The 17358-nt window shown below is 51.2% G+C and overlaps 1 long non-coding RNA gene across 1 annotated transcript in view; it reads right to left on the minus strand.

Moving 5' to 3' along the window:
* Positions 1-2579: 2579 nt before the first annotated feature.
* The window catches only part of LOC134760504 (uncharacterized), a 381036-nt gene continuing 366257 nt past the window's right edge, over positions 2580-17358 (minus strand). The window contains exon 4 of the long non-coding RNA XR_010138022.1: positions 2580-3286. This is a non-coding gene — a long non-coding RNA (uncharacterized LOC134760504). The remainder of the gene's footprint in view (positions 3287-17358) is intronic.

Below are 17358 nucleotides of genomic sequence, written 5' to 3' on the forward strand. Positions count from 1 at the left end.
GAAAGGATGATCTTTTTAATAAGTAATAATGAAATCATTGGACATCCATATGGAGAAAAATAAACTTCAATCTATAGCTTGCCCCATGCACAAAAGCTAATTTGAGATAAATCGTGGAACTAAATGTAAAACCTGAAACTATAGAAGATCTAGAAGAAAGCATAGGAGAAAAAAAGTCTCTTTACTTTTTAGCAAAGAAGACATAATAAATGCCAAATAACCACATGAATAGATTCTCAACATCATTAGTCACTAGGGAAATATAGACTAAAACCACAGTGAGCTACCACTACACACCTAGCCGAATGGCTAACGTTATGAAGACTGATGACACCAAGGGTTGCAGAGGCTGAAGAACTGCAATTCTCACCCACGACTGGTGGGAATGTAAAGTCGTGCAACCACTTTGGAAAACTGTTTGGCACTTATTTAGGGCATTAAAATATACTTACCTTGAGATCCAGCCATTTCACCCAAGAGAAAACAAAGAATATGTCCATGCACAGACTTGCACACACATATTCACGGCAGCTTTATCTGTAACAGCCCCAGACTGGAAACAGCCCAAATGACCTTCAAGGAGTGAATGAGTCAGCGCTTTGTAGCTCAATCCCAGCGTGGAATACTACTTGGCCAGAACAAGGAGAAAAGTATCTCTATGTCCAACATCACATAGGAACCTCCGAATAACTATGAGGAGTGAAAGAAGCCAAGCAAAAAATGACCACAGATGCTCCGATTCTATTTATATAAAACTCTAGAAAATATACATATTCTACAGCAACAAGAAGCAGAGTCAGTGCTTGCCTTGGAAGAGGGGATTGGGTGGGGTGTGACGAAGAGATTACAAAGAGGCACAATGTAATGGTTGGGGGTGATGAATACATCCATTATCTTGATGGTGGTGATGGTGTCATGGGTATACATATATATCAAAGCTTATCAGATTGCATACTCTCTGTGAAGTTTATCATACCCCCACTGTACTTCAATAAAGCTATTTAAAAAACAAACGTGCAAAAATCCAAGTTTACAGGGGGCCAGGCAAATGACTGCATCAATACATAGAGTGCAAATGGATTCCTTTTTTTTTTTTTTTAGACGGAGTTTTGCTCTGTTGCCCAGGCTGGAGTGCAGTGGTGCAATCTCGGCTCACTGCAACCTCTGCCTCCCGGGTTCAAGTGATTCTCGTGCCTCAGCCTCCCGCGTAGCTGGGATTATAGGTGCCTGTCACCATGCCCGGCTAATTTTTGTATTTTTAGTAGAGACGGGGTTTCACTACATTGGCCAGGCTGGTCTTGAACTCCTGACTTCAGGTGATACGCCCGCCTTGGCCTCCCAAAGTGCTGGGATTACAGGCGTGAGGCACCGCGCCCGGCCCGGCAAATGGATTCTTTATTCTACAAACGACTCACCTGGGGTCTCCTTCTGATGCTTCCCTGTAAAATAGATTCAGTTTACAGCGGCGGCATCTCAGGAGGCGGCTGTGTGAAGGCTGCTGCCCTCCTCATGGTGAACACTTGGGGGCGCCTGTGAGGCCAACACCCGGCGGCCTTCCTGTCTTTTCCCACGGAAAACTGCATCTAACCCTGACACACACGGGCAGCCAGTCGGTAGGGGGGACCCTGTTACACACGGCCCACTGTGGGAAGCCTGAGGCCATGTGAAGGGGACCCCCTGGGTTCTGTCTCTTTGTCCTCTTCCTGCTGGAAAGCCGGAGAACCGGGAGCAGAGCCCGAGCTGCCTCTGCCCTCAGCCTGAGTGGCTACGAGGTGACCTGCTTCTAGGACGGAAGAACCCAGCTCAGGTCTAGCTCAGGTCTAGCTCTAATGTCAGGTCTAGCTCCAGGTCATTTGGTCAGTGCCCACTTCTGAGCCAAGGGTGGGCTTAGGGCAAACGCGGTACAAAAAGAGTGCCCAACTTTTCTAGTTTTGGCTGAAGAAGACTTCATACTCTGACGGATCTACTTTCCGGTCCTGATTTTTGAAAAACGCAGCGCTGGCCTTGTGCACACACCACCCAAGACCCAGGACCTAGCAGAAGAGAGGCCACCTGAGGGCCGATGGCTGCCAACACGTGGCAAGTCTGCATTTTCTAATTTTGTTCACGCTAAATATACATTGCAGATGATCTCCAACTTACGAAGGTTTGACTTAAGATTGATTTTGAATTTTTCAACTTTATGTTTGTTGGGTTTATTGGGGGCATTAAATGCTTTTTTTTTTTTTTTTTGAGTTGGAGTCTTGCTCTGTTGACCAGGCTGGAGTGCAGTGGTGTGATCTCAGCTCATGCAACCTCCGCCTCCCGGGTTCAAGTGATTCTCCTGCCTCGGCCTACCAGTAGCTGGGACTACAGGCACCCACCACCATGCCCGGCTAATTTTTGTATTTTTAGTAGAGATAGGGTTTTGCCATGTTGGCCAGGCTGGTCTTGAACTCCTGACCTCAGGTGATCTGCCCACCTTGACCTCCCAAAGTGTTGGGATTACAAGCATGAGCCACCATGCCCGGTCCATTAAATGCATTTTTGACTTACAATATTTTCACCTTATGATGGGTTTATCAGGACATAACCCCATCGAAAGTCCAGAAGCATCGTACTTGTATAATAATCTCCCCAAAGTAAACTCTGCAAGTGAATCTGTGGAGGGGGTCAGCCACAGGTGGGTAATGGGGGTTGGAGGTACGGTGCAATGGACCAATGGGCTCAGGCGGTAGTAGCCAGTCCCCCAGCGAGGGTCAACACTGGGAACTGAGCCCGTATCTGAAGCCCCTTCCCCGAGGAGACCAGGCCATGGAGATGAGTCAGACCACCCTGGACCAGCAAGCTGGGGCTGCCTGAGGGATGGGTGGCCATGCACGGAGCACCTGGGGTGGAGGACCATGGGGTTGGGGGAGGGAAAGGATCAGGAAGGTGGTGACACTGCTTCTCGGGCCAGCCAGAATTGCCTAAAAACAATCATCCTCCATCCTTACCCCATTTATCCATTTCCCTTTCAGCCCCTCCGGCCCCCAGTCCTGCCTTTCCCAGCACATTTTGGGCTCGTCCATGGGGGACAAGAGAGAAGACGACACAGAGGTACTAAACGGCACCAAGCCTTCCCTCCACAGCCCCCAAACTCTTCCTCCCTCCAGTGGCTGGGAAACCCCAGAAACTCCTGGCTTTCATTATCTGCAGCTCCCAAGATGTTCAACATGCTCATATCTGTCAAAAACTATTCAGGAAAAATAGAGAAAGTCTTTATACCTTTTATTCAGCCAATTTTCCCCGAGGCACTCTGGGCTCTCTAAGAAAAGAAAAAGAGAGAAAGGAGAGAGAATCACAATCAATGTTGTCATCATGCATCTGGTTGCTGGCGATGCTATTTGCTCATTGACTAGGGAAGTCTGGAGGTGGAAACATCATCTCCCTGGGAGTCCGAGGAAACCTGCCTGGGTTCATCTCTGGCTGCCATCTGCATCTCAAGCATGGCTGGGAGGCAGCGTTTAGATAACAGGCAGAGATAAAGCAAAACAGGGCACGGTGGACCAGCCACCCAGAGGTTTCAGACTCATTTTCTCTGCGACTCTGGATGTTCCTTTCTTTCCCCCACCTCAAACTCTAAGCAATCCCCTTCCTATTCTCCTAGCACTCCCCAGCCTGGTTTGAGGTTGTCCACAAACGCAGGCCTTGTGGCTTGTTGATGGTGACGTTTAGTTTCACACTGGGTTTCCTCTGCCATGCCGTGGGGATTTGCTTCCTCCTCTCCAGGTGTAGGGCGGGGGTCACTTTGAGTGTGGTCATGGCACGCACGTTCATTTTATTTATTTATTTGTTTTTAGAGTTGGAGTCTCGCTCTGTCACCCAGTCTGGAGTGCAATGGCGCGATCTTGGCTCACTGCAACCTCTGCCTCCCAGGTTCGAGCGATTCTTGTGCCTCAGCCGCCTGAGTACTTGGGAGTACAGGTGTGCCACCACGCCCAGCTAAGTTTTTGTATTTTTAGTAGAGATGGGGTCTCACCATGTTGCCCAGAGTGGTCTCAACCTCCTGAGCTCAGGCAATCCACCCGCCTCGGCCTGCACATTCATTTTATATTATTAAAGAAAAGTCATTTAGCATATTCGAAATCCCACCAAGCACACAATTATAGAGGCAATTGTTGTGTGTTATTGTGAATCAGGTGCACCTACCAGCAGCAGGAACAGCTCAGTGATACGGACAATTGGCAAGGACCACCACTCACTCACTTTATAATCCAGGGCCCGGGGCCAGGGTACATGCTCCTGCCTAAGTCACAAAGCTAGCTCACCGGGGCCTGGGACTTTACACGAGTGCCTGGACACCTTCCTTTTCTTAGTAGGTCATTGAGGAGTTTAGAAACAAAGGGGTGTGTGTATAGTGTGCTTTAAACAAACTTAGATTTCCTTCCTTTATTTTAGTAACGTTTCATAATTTTCTGTGTACATGACTTGCACATTTTTAAATTGTGGTAAAATATACATAACATACAATTTACAATTTTAACCATTTTCAAATGTACAATTCAGTGGTATTGAGTGCGTTCACACTGCTGTCAATCACCACTGCTCTCTGATGCCTGAACGTTTTTGTTGCTCCAAAAAGAACATCCATAGCTGTTAAGATGCCACTCCCTGCCCCCAGCCTCCCGTGCATATGTGTACGTGTGTGTATTTTTTAAAACTTAGTGTAAAAAATAAAAGCAAGTGAAAAGCTTCTGGAATTGAAAGATGGTCAGACTGGGCCGCTTTCTTCAGATGTAGAAAAATCACCACCACCGTCTTCATCCACATCACCGTAAAAAGGTTACCACGTGTTCTCATTGTTCAATTCCCACCTATGAGTGAGAACATGCGGTGTTTGGTTTTTTGTCCTTGTGATAGTTTGCTGATGGGGTGGGGGGAGGGGGGAGGGATAGCATTAGGAGATATACCTAATGCTAAATGACGAGTTAATGGGTGCAGCACACCAACATGGCGCATGTATATATATGTAACAAACCTGCACGTTGTGCACATGTACCCTAAAACTTAAAGTATAATAATAAAAAAAAGGTAAAAAAAAAAAAAGGTTATCACGGTCGTTTAGTTTGCATGGTTTATGAGCCCGGCACCTCCTGTACATTGCTTCATTCAGCCCTCCCAACAGCTCTAGCAGGCAGGTACACTTCTTACTCCTCCCATTCTTCAGATAAAGAAACCAAGGCCCCAGCTGGTGAAGCGACTGTGGCCACAGTAACTGGGTCAGCCGGCCCGTCCTCCAGAGCAGGTTACCCCATCTGCCTGTCTCACCCACAGGTGGAAAGAAATACCCCACCCTGTGGGAAATGAGGATGAACGTGGCCACAGAACACTGAACTGCACAGGGCCTGGCTTCCCTGCTGGAGTTTGTGCAGATCACAATGGCAGTATTGGGTACGTCATAGGTGGGTCCCTCCCAGCCGCATCAGGGAGGGCTACGGACCAAGGAGCAGCTAAACTTGAACTGGGCACCGGGCTGGCCATTTCCAAGGTGGCCCCATGGAGCCCCTGTTCTCCTCCCCAGTAAAATGGCAAAGGTAACTTCTGGCCCATGGAGCTGTTTCCACACACAGCTCACAAAGTGACGCTGAGAAGGGCAGGTGTGATTGGAAGGCACTGCCAGTGAGAGTCACTTCGAAAGGAAATGTGTCATCTGAGTGGCTTGCATCAACTGCTGCCTTTCTTTTTTTGAGACAGAGTCTCGCTCTGTCACCCAGGCTGGAGTGCAATGGTGCAATCTCAGCTCACTGCGACCTCCGCCTCTCAGGTTCAAGCGATTCTCCTGCCTCAGCCTCCGAAGTAGCTGCGATTACAGGCATGCACCACCATGCCTGGCTAATTTTTGTATTTTTGGTAGACATGGGGTTTCACCATGTTGGTCAGGCTGGTCTTGAACACCTGACCTCAGGTGATCCACCCGCCTCAACCTCCCAGAGTGCTGGGATTACAGGTGTGAGCCACCACACCCAGCTGGATTTTCTTATTGGTGATTTCTTTTCTTGAAGTGAGTTCTTCTTCCAATTCAATACAATTTGGTTCCATTGAATCCAGCCCCACTGAACAAACACACAGCCAGGCATTTAGATCTGGAGCCAGGTCCGGAGCCTTGGAAGGGTATGTCTGTGGCTCTGCTAGAGGCAGGCTCAGGCCCGCGGGCTGAGGGTGAAGCAGGACTAAGCCAAAGATTCAGGGCTTCACCTCTCTTCCCGAACACCTCCGTGTCCCCTGTCCCTTCTCCTCTACTGGCCCAGGCTCTGTGCCCAAGCCCTTAGATTTCCTCCCAGCACAGTAACTCCTTTCGGCTCTGGAATTCCCAGTCTTTGGGCCACATCAGCCCAGATGGGAGCTGGCAGAGCTCCCTGTTCACCCCACCGCATCCACCCCAGCTTCTCTGCCTCTGCCAACCCTTCTCTCCTGAGAGATTGCTGGCATCCCTCGAGCTCTCTTAAATGTGTCACACACTTACGAGTGTCTTTATTTGGTCAAGGTGAAATATGTCCTACCTGCATTGTGTGAACCCCGGGGTTGCAGTGGCATCTGGAGGCCCAGGGGCTGAGCCCCATTTCAATCACCAAAGAGTCCCCATTTTTGAAAGCTCCAGAACCAGAGGGATGGTCAAAGAGCCGGTCGAGCCTGATGCCTCAACCACAGGGCCCAATCTGTTTTCCTGGCTCTTTGGGCCAGGAGCTCCCCGAGCCCAGCTTCGTCCTCCATCCTTTCACACAACCTCCAGGGTCATGAAAGTCCCTGCGCCTCCCCGGAGGCCCTTGTGCATGGAAAGGAAGGTGGTCTCTGTGCGGAGCAGCCCACAATTTGGGAGCAACCAACTCCTGCGGTGGCCTGGTTGTCCCTCCCTGGGGATGGCGCCTGGCTTCGTGTTTCTGAGATGAATGTCGGCTCCCCCTCCTCTTCTGCACTCCCAGCATTTTCTATGTCTCTGGTCCCTGCCCCACCTACCAAATCCTGGGGGCGGGGGAAGGAGAGAGGACCCCCGGGTTCATTCCCATTCCACGGGCCTTTTGGATGACATCCCACGGGCGTGCTCCCGGGGTCATGAAACACGGAGCTGATTCTCAGCCTCACTGTTAGCAAACACTGCTCTCAGCTGCTCAGCGGGATAATCAATTATGGTAATTTTTGCCTCCGTGAATCAGGTTCATGGAGGAACACAGGGATCAGCACAGTGGTGCCGACTTCCCCAAGTGCACGTGCAGTCACACCCTTCAGCAAAGCCCAGACAGAGCAAGACCCGCCTGTCAGGCTCAAATTGTCTCCACATTCCCAGAGTCCACTCCACACTGCCCACTGCCCCCAGGAGACGGCGGGGCACTGCACAGCTCCACACTCTTCCCGGGGGAGCAGGGAGGGCTGTGATTGGGGTGAGTGCCCAGTGTGGAGCCCCTGGTCTGCTTTCCCACTAGACTGTGATGCCCCCATGGGCAGAGGCCATATCTTAGAGGTCCTGGTGTCCCCAGACACTGGTGTGGGGCCACCATGGACTGGAGGCAGTGGATGTTTGCTGAATGAATGAACAAAGGAATGAAATTGTAACAGGTAAGGGTTTGACTCCAGAGGTCAGAGCTGGACCCCTGTTTTGAAGCATGGGATTGGATCCTTTGAGAATAATTTTTGCTCTTGGGGAATCCCAGCCACAGATGTGCATTTATCCACCTGGAGAGGCCTTTTCTCATGTTCTCCCTCTCTGTCCTGTCTCTCCTTTAGGCCCCTTGATTCCACCTGACTCACAGTTCAACTTCCCACCTTCGCACTAGTCCCTCCAAAGACGAGGTCCTTGTGGGCTTTTCCCTGCAATTCTCCTCAAGGACATGTGATTCTGTCTTTATTGAACTCCATCCAAACGACGGAAGTCTCCCACCTCCCAAAGCCTTTAACCCTAGCTGTCTTCTGTCCATAAAACATTTCATTCTTCAGAAATTAAACTGGGGCTTGCTTGTGTGGCCCTTGAAATGAAAAGCACGTGTGTCCATTAGTAAAACTCATCGTTAGTGGATCATGCAAGACAACTGGCCAGATAAAAAACACCTCATGTCAAAATCAGACCACTCCCACTGATCGGTGGTCCTTCAGCTTTGCCGTCACACATACATCCCTTCTCTCCCCAGATAGGTGCAAGTTACTTGATTACAGGGAAGGTCTAGAAAGGCACAGAGCAAGCGAAACATGGATTTCTGCATGGATGTATCCCCGGCTCTTTGATAAACTCAATTTCTTAGCAGTGGCCATCATGTCTCTTATTTATTGAGCATCTACTGTGTCAGGCACTGAATATACATCATTGACCTCAAGTCAGCCCCATTAGGGACACATTCCTACCTTTGATACCAAGATGAGAAAAAGGATACTCTGATGTTTCTCCTGGTCTGTTTCACTTTATTTTTTAAATTTTTCTTTTTTTTTTTTTTTTTGAGATGGAGTCTTGCTCTGTTGCCCAGGCTGGAGTGCAGTGGTGCAATCTCGGCTCACTGCAAGCTCTGCCTCCCAGGTTCATGCCATTCTCCTGCCTCAGCCTCCCAAGTAGCTGGGACTACAGGCACCCACCACCACGCCTGGCTGATTTTTTTTGTATTTTTAGTAGAGATGGGGTTTCGCCATGTTAGCCAGGATGGTCTTGATCTCCTGACCTCATTATCTGCCCGCCTCGGCCTCCCAAAGTGCTGGGATTACAGGCGTGAGCCACTGCGCCTGGCCTAAATTTTTCAATTAAAAAAATTTGTTTTTAAAGCAGGATCTTGCTCTGTTGCTTAGGCTGGAGTGCAGTGGCACAATCATAGCTCACTGCAGCCTTGATCTCCTGGGTTTAAGTCACCTCCTCACCTTAGCCTCCCAAGTAGCTGAGACTACAGGCATGCACCAACATGCCTGGCTATCTATCTATCTATCTATCTATCTATCTATCTATCTATCTAACCTATCTATCTTTTTTTTTTTTTTTGTAGAGATTGGGGGTGTCTCAGTATGTTGCCCAGGTTGGTCTTGAACTCCTGGCCTCAAGTGATCCTCCCACTTCGGCCTTCCAATGTGCTGGGGCTACAGGTGTGAACCATGGCACCCGGCCTGTTTCTCCTTAAGTTTGAGCCCTCTGCGTAACATCATCCTGCACTTCTGGGGAGGTGATATGTGGAGATTCCATCATTTTGGGACACCTGCACCTCTTCTTAACTCCACTGGCAAGGACAACCGAATCAGCCACAGATGATGGCTGGGAAGAGGGTCAGGGAAAAATGGGGCCTGTCCTGGTGCCAGGGTTTAGGGGAGCACACCTAACTGATGTTGACGTGGAAGGTGCTGAGGAAGGTGACTGTGACCACGTGGAACTGTTTGCGCGGGAGGAAGCTCGACTGTCTGAAGCAGGGAGATGGTTTTTGTCACTTTGGCTGCCATGATAATACCATAGACTGCTGGCTTAAACAACAGAAATGTATTTCTCCCAGTTCTGGAGGCTGGAAGTCTGTGATTAGGGAGCAGCGTGGTCAGGTGCTGGTGAGGGCTCTTGTCCTGGCTTGCAGACAGCCGCCTTCTCACTGTGTCTTCACATGGCAAGGAAGCAGCGTGAAAGCAGGCTCCCTGGTGTCTGTTCTTGTAAGGGCACTAATCCCATTGCCCAAGGGACCCTCCCTCATGACCTCATCTAACCCTAATCACCTCCCAAAGGTCCCATCTCCAGATATCTTCCCTTAGGGATTAGGTCTTCCATATAGGAATTTTGGGGAGTGACCGACTTTTAGTGCAGCACCACAGCTTCCACGTATTCACTCGATTCTTTGCTTTTTTTTCTTTCGTGTTTTCCTAAATGTGCAGTGATGGTACTTGGACCTAGTTTATGGATTTATTTGGCATTGTACGAGTTCCTGCAGCAGAGTCACTGGTGCCAGGAAAGACCTCTGGAGCTCTGGTTCCCAGCACGCTGCTGCTGCTAGTGGAGGGGGTGCTACCTGAGAAGCCCTGGGCGGGGGCTGGGGGAGGGGGGCAATCTGTGTGGAGGGTCCTCGAGGCAGCTTTGAGAAACTCCCCATGCACCACTCTCTTGTTGTGTTACTTCGGATTTTATGAAACGATCTATTTGTGCTCTTTCCCTAAGGGGAACTGGAGGTGAAGGGTGCAATTTTATAAATAAAAAATCAACTGTGGGTGGCTTAAACCTGGCTTGTGATGATGGTGATCAGAGCAGAAGAGCCACATCTATTTAATGTGATGTTTTCCTCCTTCTTCTGAATAGAAATTTGCTTTTAGAGAGGAAAGGAGGGGAGAGAAGAGGAGAGGGGAGGGGAGGGGATCTGGCTTATGGCTCAGAGCCATAAACTGTCACCATTAGGGAGACCGGGGAGTTCTGGCAGGTTCTGGCCATCACAGTGGTCACTGGAGTGGCTTTGGGTTCTGAGCACACAGCCCATACTTAGGCCTGTGGGAAGGGCCACCCCTTACTGGGCCTCCACAGGGCAGCAGGGCAGGGGTTAGGGGATATACGCTGTGCTCAGAGTAGTTTTGCCTCCTCTCCCAGGAAGCCCGGGCAGGGCTCCACAGCAACCTGCCTGGAGTCCCACCTTCAAGGTCCATCCAGGCACTCTAGGCCTTTAGCTGTGCTCCAGTGGGGCCTTACTCCTCCTCTGCTTGCATGGACACTGCTGTGGGCCCCGTGACAGCAGCATGCACACCTAGCGCTTGCTGAATGCATGCCAGGCTACCTGCTGGGGACTGTGCTTTTCTGGGGTTATGCCATTGATGATGTCATTTCAGCTTTACAACCACCCTAGGGGGCAGGTACTACGATCACTTCCAGTTTCCACACATCAAATCTGAAGCTTGGGGAAGTGAAGCAGCTTGCCCTAAATGCCACAGCCGGTAGTGGTTGCAGCTGGAGTTTGCATCGGGACCCACCTGACCACAAACCTGTGCTTACAGCTGATTATTCTGCTCAGGCTGAGCACTCCCGGATAAACCCTGGAGCGTCAGAGTGAGCAGGGGGCAAACCAACGTGGCCCCGGGAGCAAACCCACTGTGCTACTTTTGCTCATTGCTGGATCTAACTCTAACCTGCCTCCCACCCCAGGACGTGTGCAGCCTCAATGCCCAACATCAGCCCAAACCTGCTGTGGCCAGTTGACTCTTCCAGCTGTGCTGGGCTTTGCAAGGCCCATGTGCCTTTGCCCAGGGGTGTCATTTGGGACTGTGGAGTCGACCACAGTCAATTGCTTGGGTGATATATTAGAGGTTCTGTCTGGTGGGATGAGGTCTGCAGGTACCTGGCTGCCCTCAGGTGGGAGGGCATGGGGAAGGTGTTGGCTTTGCATGAGCGGAACTTAGCGCACACCTGTAGACTGAACTGAACTCACTGGCCCACCCCTGAGCATCCCTGACAACACCCAAGCTGTGCTACGGACACCATAGCATATCCCCCACCTGTCCCCGGGTCAGCCAGGCTCAGAAACAGAAGCCCAGAGAAGGAATTTTGCCAAGATTGACACAACTTCCAATGGGCAGAGCCAAGACAAGAAGGCGCAATGCCACCAAGCAGATGGCAGTGGAGGAGACAGAGACCCCACTGAGGATGCAGAAATGGCCTGCAGGCCCAGAGGCAGGGGGCAGGTGGGAGGCCCAGTTTGGCATCCCTGCCCTGGAGCATCTCCAGACAGGCAAGTTTAAGGGGCCGGAGCCCAGAGTTGGGTCATCTCAACAATCGATAGACACCCTCGGCCTTCTGCACGTGGAGGAGATGCCACCGCACGGGGCAGAACGGTGTCGCCAGAGTCCATATCCATCCTGAGTCTTATTTGGAAATAGGCTCTTCGCAGATATAATTAGTGAAGATGAGGTCATAGTGGAACAGACTGGGCCCTACATCCAATGCCCGGGGTCCTCGTCAGATGAGGAGAGGATGCAGAGGGACATGCATTGGGTGAGGGTGTGTGACGATGCGGAGATTGGAGTGATGTATCTACAGGCTAGGGTGCGCTGAAAACTGCTAGGAGAGTTGAAAAGACAAGGAAGGAACCTGCCCAGAACTTTCAGACAGCAGGGCCCTGAGACACCTGCAATCCAGACCTCAAGGCTCTATCTCCAGAGCAGTAAGAGAATAAATTTTGTTGTATGAAGCCTCCCAGTTTGTGGTCATCTGTTATGGCAGCCACAGGAGAGTAACCCACCCACTCTCCCCACCTTCAGGACAGTGCCAGCGAGGGCTGCGGGTGCACAGTGGGCCTGGTTTTCACTCCCTGCCTGCACCCTACTCACTCTGGGCTTGCTGGACCTGGTTCCCAGAGCACGGTGGCCCTTTCTTCACGGTCATTGCCCTTCCACGACTTCTCCATGACATTATTCCTGACCACGCAAACACTGTCACACGTGCCCCTCCTAGAGCCTTCTCTTCTCCCTTCCCTTCCCTTCTTTTCTTTCCTCTTTCCTTTCTTCTCCCATTCCTTTCCTTCCTTCTTGTCCTTCCTTCCTTCCTTGTCCTTCCTTTCCTTCCTTCTTTTATTCTCCTTCCTTCCTTCCCCTCTCTCTCCTTTATCCCTTTCCTTCCTTCTTTTCCTTCCTTCTTTCATTCTCCTTTCTTTCCTTTCCCTTCCCTTCCCTTTCCTTCCCTCTCTCCCTCCCTTCCTTTCCTTCCTTCCTCTCTTCTTTCTCCCATTCCTTCCTTCCTTCTTTTCCTTCCTTCTTTCATTCTCCTTTCTTTCCTTTCCCTTCCCTTCCCTTTCCTTCCCCCCCCTCCCTTCCTTCCCTCCCTTCCTGTCTTCTTTCTCCCATTCCTTCCTTCCTTCTTTTCCTTCTTTCATTCTCCTTCCCTTTCCCTCCCTCCTTTCCTTCCTCCCTCCTTTTCTTTTTTCTTTTCTTTTCTTTCCCTCCTTCCTTCTTTCTTTCTCCCTCCCCTCCCCTTCCCTCCTCTCCCTTTCCCTTTCTCTTTTTGTTTTTCTTTTCTTTTTGAGACAGAGTCTCACTCTGTTGCTCAGGCTTGAGTGCAGTGCCATCTTGGCTATCTGCAACCTCCGCCTTTCAGGCTCAAGTGATCCTCCCACCTCAGCTTCCCGAGTAGCTGGGTCTACAGGCGTACGCCACCACACCCGGCTCATTTTTGGGTTTCACCTTGTTGTCCAGGCTGGTTTGGTACTCCTAATGGGGCAGACTAGAGGGACCTAGAGGCCACATGCCACGGTGGCCTCACACAATCGGACCCAGAGAAAGACCGTTCAGACCACAGGACCCCTGGAAAATGGTTTTTCCTTTTACGTTTATTTGGAAGCCACTTTTTTGGTTTGAATTTTTTGTGGTAAAATGCCCATAACATAAAGTGTACCATCTTAACCATCTTTAGGTGCACAGTTCAGTGGCATGAAGCACCTTACACTGTTCACCCATTCCCACTGCTCACCCCACTCCCACCGCTCACCCCTGCTCCCGCCGCCCACCTCCACTCCCATCTCTCACCTCCACTCCCACCGCTCATCCCTGTTCCCATCGCTCATCTCCATTCCCACCACTCATCTCCAGGACTTCTTCATCTGTCCAAACCAAAGCTCTGTCCCCATTAAACACCCACTTTTCACTCCCCACTTCAGCCCCTGGCAACCCCCATTCTACTTTCTATCTCTATAACCCGGCCTACTCTAGGGACCCTCATTTACGTGGAATCAGACGACATTTGTCCTTTTGTGCCTGTGGCCATTTCACTCAGCATAATGTCCTCAAGGTTCATCCCTGTTGCAGCCGGGGTCAGAATTTCAGTCCTTTGTGAGGCTGAGTGATATTCCATTATATGGATACAACACATTTTGTTTATCCATTTGTCTGCAGGTGAACATTTGGATTTTCTTTTTTGAGACATCTCACTCTGTCGCCCAGGCTGGAGTGCAGTGGTGTGATCTCAGCTCATTGCAACCTCCACCTCCTGGGTTCAAGCGATTCTCCTGCCTCAGCATCCCGAGTAGATGGGATTATAGATGCACACCACCATGCCTGGCTAATTTTTGTATTTTAGTAGAGACGGGGTTTCACCACGTTGCCCAGTCTGGTCTCGAACTCCTGAGCTCAGGCTATCCACCCACCTCGGCCTCCCAAAGTGCTGGGATTCCAGACATGAGCCACCATACCTGGCGGAACATTTTGGATTTTAATCAATTTTTTAAGACAATGAGAATCATGTCATTGGCCCCATTTCCCATTTTGCTTCAGCCACGAGCATGTCAGAAAAAAAAAATTGTGGCTCAACCTTGCTGGTTGTATCGAAAAGCCCCACTGCCTCATTTTCCTGCCCTCTCTGTCTTCCATTGTCTGACCTTGACTTTTATCTGCTGACGTGCTTCCGTCTGATTTTATGTGGCTATGACAATGGAAAACCACCTATAGAATGAGATGGACAAAAGCTGAAACGACCCTGCCTCAGGTCATTCTCCAAGTCCTCCCTGATGCCACAGGGGGCTGTGTGCCTCAGGGAGAGCCACCTTCCCTCCCTGCCTTGCAGCCAGGCACAGGGCACAGCGCTGCCTGAGAGGAACAGTCCCGCCCCCGACTGCTCGCGGACTGTGGGCCATGGACACCTTTGGGCTTCTGGATTTCTTGGTCATCTCCCCTTGCTGGTGTCTGATTACGCTGAGTGGGCTGTTCTTCCTTCTACTGTGAACCTAAGGGAAGCAGAGTCCCTGTCCGAGCTGCTCTCTCCTGAGCTGGCGCTGCACGCCATATTCCCTCCAACACTCAGCTGAGACAGAGTTCAGCAATGATGGTGTCCAGATGGCCGTCCAGTCCCCACTTGGCTGCTGTCTGCTGCACCTGTCCCCCTGCTCCCGAGTGTGGAGAGCCAGCCTGGCTACGTTCACAGGCACAGCCGGGATGTGTCTCCTAAGCTGGTGAGATCTCAAGACCCATCCGACATCCCTTGGAGAGATGGAAACTCTTTGAGACCTGAAGAGGCACCACCTCTCTGCAGAGAGGGATGTGGCTGGACCGAGGACGCGGCCTCCCAGCAGAAGTGTTGCGGGGGATGCTGGGTTAGCTCCTGCCCAAGTGTGGCTGTGAGCAGTGCCAATGGGATGGGGGTGGGGGGAGAACGGTGGAGACAGGAAAGGGAGCCGAGTTAATACACAGGGCAGACGGCACCACTCAGCACGCAGGTAGCTGGAGAATGCCGGCTTCTTAGATGAGCGTGTTTCATTATCAATAATTTAGACATGTCCTTTCTCCTTTGGGAGATGGGCAAAATCTCATTTCCTGAGCAAATACCCTAAGAAACCAACCTGTTCATTCCTCTAAGATTTTCAGAAATCCGTCTCCATCAACCTACTTACAAAATAAAAGTAGCTAATAGGCCAAGTGTGTTGGAGGCTGGGTGCTAGAATGGCTGGTCTGTGGAGCCCACGGGAGCCAGGCAGGGGTCCTAAAAATGCCCAGGACGAAAGGTGGGAGATATGGCCAGCTCATCTCCCCACCCCGGCTGGCTTCGGTAATGCCACAGGTAGACACACACACAGAACATAATCGTATTTTTTTTTTGAGACAGAGTCTTACTCTGTCACCCAGGCTGGAGTGCAGTGGCACGATCTTGGCTCACAGTAACCGCTGCCTCCCAGGTTCAAATGATTTTCCTGTCTCAGCCTCCCGAGTAGCTGGGATTACAGTTGTGCACACCAAGCCCGGGTAATTTTTGTATTTTGGGTAGAGACAGGGTTTCACCATGTTGCCCAGGCTGGCCTTGAACTTTTGACCTCAAGTGATCCGCCCATCTTGGCCTCCCAAAGTGCTGGGATTACATGAGTGAGCCACTATGTCTGGCCCCTGTATTGTTTTAACTTAAGGCAACAACTAGATAAGCATTTGTAGAATTAGAGAAAAGCAATGCAGAGTTTTGCATCTGGGGAAAAATCACAGGGTGGGGCATCTGCTGCTCTTCCAGCACCAGAGAAGAGAAGGCAAGGCAGGACCCTGGCTGTGCTTGGAACTTAGATCTGGCGGTTGATCCACATTCTGAGTCAAGCTGGGATGGTTGGTAAACCTCCCATGGGTTACTCAATGTCGAAGTGCCTCAGTTTACTCCCCTGTAAAAGTGGGGGTGACAGTGGGACCCACCTCTAGGTGTGGGGATAAAAGGCAGCCCACCCCTTAGCACAGTGCCTGGCCCACAATGGGAGGAAACAGAGCCACACGAGGCAGTCAGAGCAGGAGCTACTCAGGGATGCAGTGAGCTCCGGGGGGCAGATCCTGGGCTGTGGGTTTCACCCAAACAGGGCAGAAGGGGCGGGGCTCTCCTCTACCTCCAGGGCACAGGAGACGGAGGGACGTTTGGAACAAACCCCAAGAAGACTTCTGCACCTCTTGGCCCCAAGTGATGAAAAGGCTGGTGGCTTTGTTTTGTGTGTGTGGTTTTTTTTTTTGGAGATGGAGTCTTGCTTTGTCCCCTGGGCTGGAGTGCAGTGGCGCGATCTTGGCTCACTGCAACCTCCGCTCCTGGGTTCACGCCATTCTCCTGCCTCAGCCTCCCGAGTAGCTGGGACTACAGGTGCCTGTCAAGGGCTGGTGGCTTTGAAGTGATTAAAAGCCAGATGTCTGTCCCTGGCAGGGTGGGGGGACCTTAGAGACTTTGGTGGGATTCACTTGCACCAAGATGCCTTCTACCCGGGAGGAGGCTCAAACCTGAATGAATGCAGCATCATTTCCATGTGTTAAACTGCACTCCCCAACCTAAGCTAATTTCCCTGGGAGGTAACGATTTTCGAAACAAAACCAAGAGCAGCTCCCACGGGCAACCCTGGGCCTGTGCTGGGTGCCCCCCGCAGTGACGGCCGGAGTGCTTTGTACATCTCCTCCGGAGGATTCTCACCCCACAACCCTGTCGGGGGGTGCTTGTGTCCCTAGGTGCAGGTGAGGAGCTGGGGCAATGGGGGTCCCCATCGATTTACTCTCTTTGGGGACTGAGGCTGGCAGGAAGTGTTGGGTGTTGCCACGCAGAGCCATTCAGCATCCAGCCTGTCTTAGCAGCAAGCCCCAGCTCCGCAGAGATTCTCCTTCTTGGAGGCCTCAGAGCTCTGCAGTTCAGTGGGCAGCTGGAGGGTCCACATCCACTGCCTCTTCTGTGGGAGGGCCTCTGCCTGCGACTTGCCAAGCCCCCATTCTGAGCTGGGACCTGCCTCCATAGGCTGGCATGCGGTGGGGTCTTCAGCCAGCAGGGCCAGAGCCCAGAGCGAGGCTGCCCCCCTGCAGCTGACAAAGGTCTCCTGAGACCACTAACCCTTCCAAGCCCTGCAAAACCATCTCTGGAACCACACTGAAGCTAGGGACTCGGCTCAGGAACTGCTGCTTGCTGGGGCGTCAAAAGCCAAGCATGCTCAGGTCTTC

This window comes from Pongo abelii, chromosome 19 (assembly GCF_028885655.2).
Source record: "Pongo abelii isolate AG06213 chromosome 19, NHGRI_mPonAbe1-v2.0_pri, whole genome shotgun sequence".
Lineage (NCBI taxonomy): Eukaryota > Metazoa > Chordata > Mammalia > Primates > Hominidae > Pongo > Pongo abelii.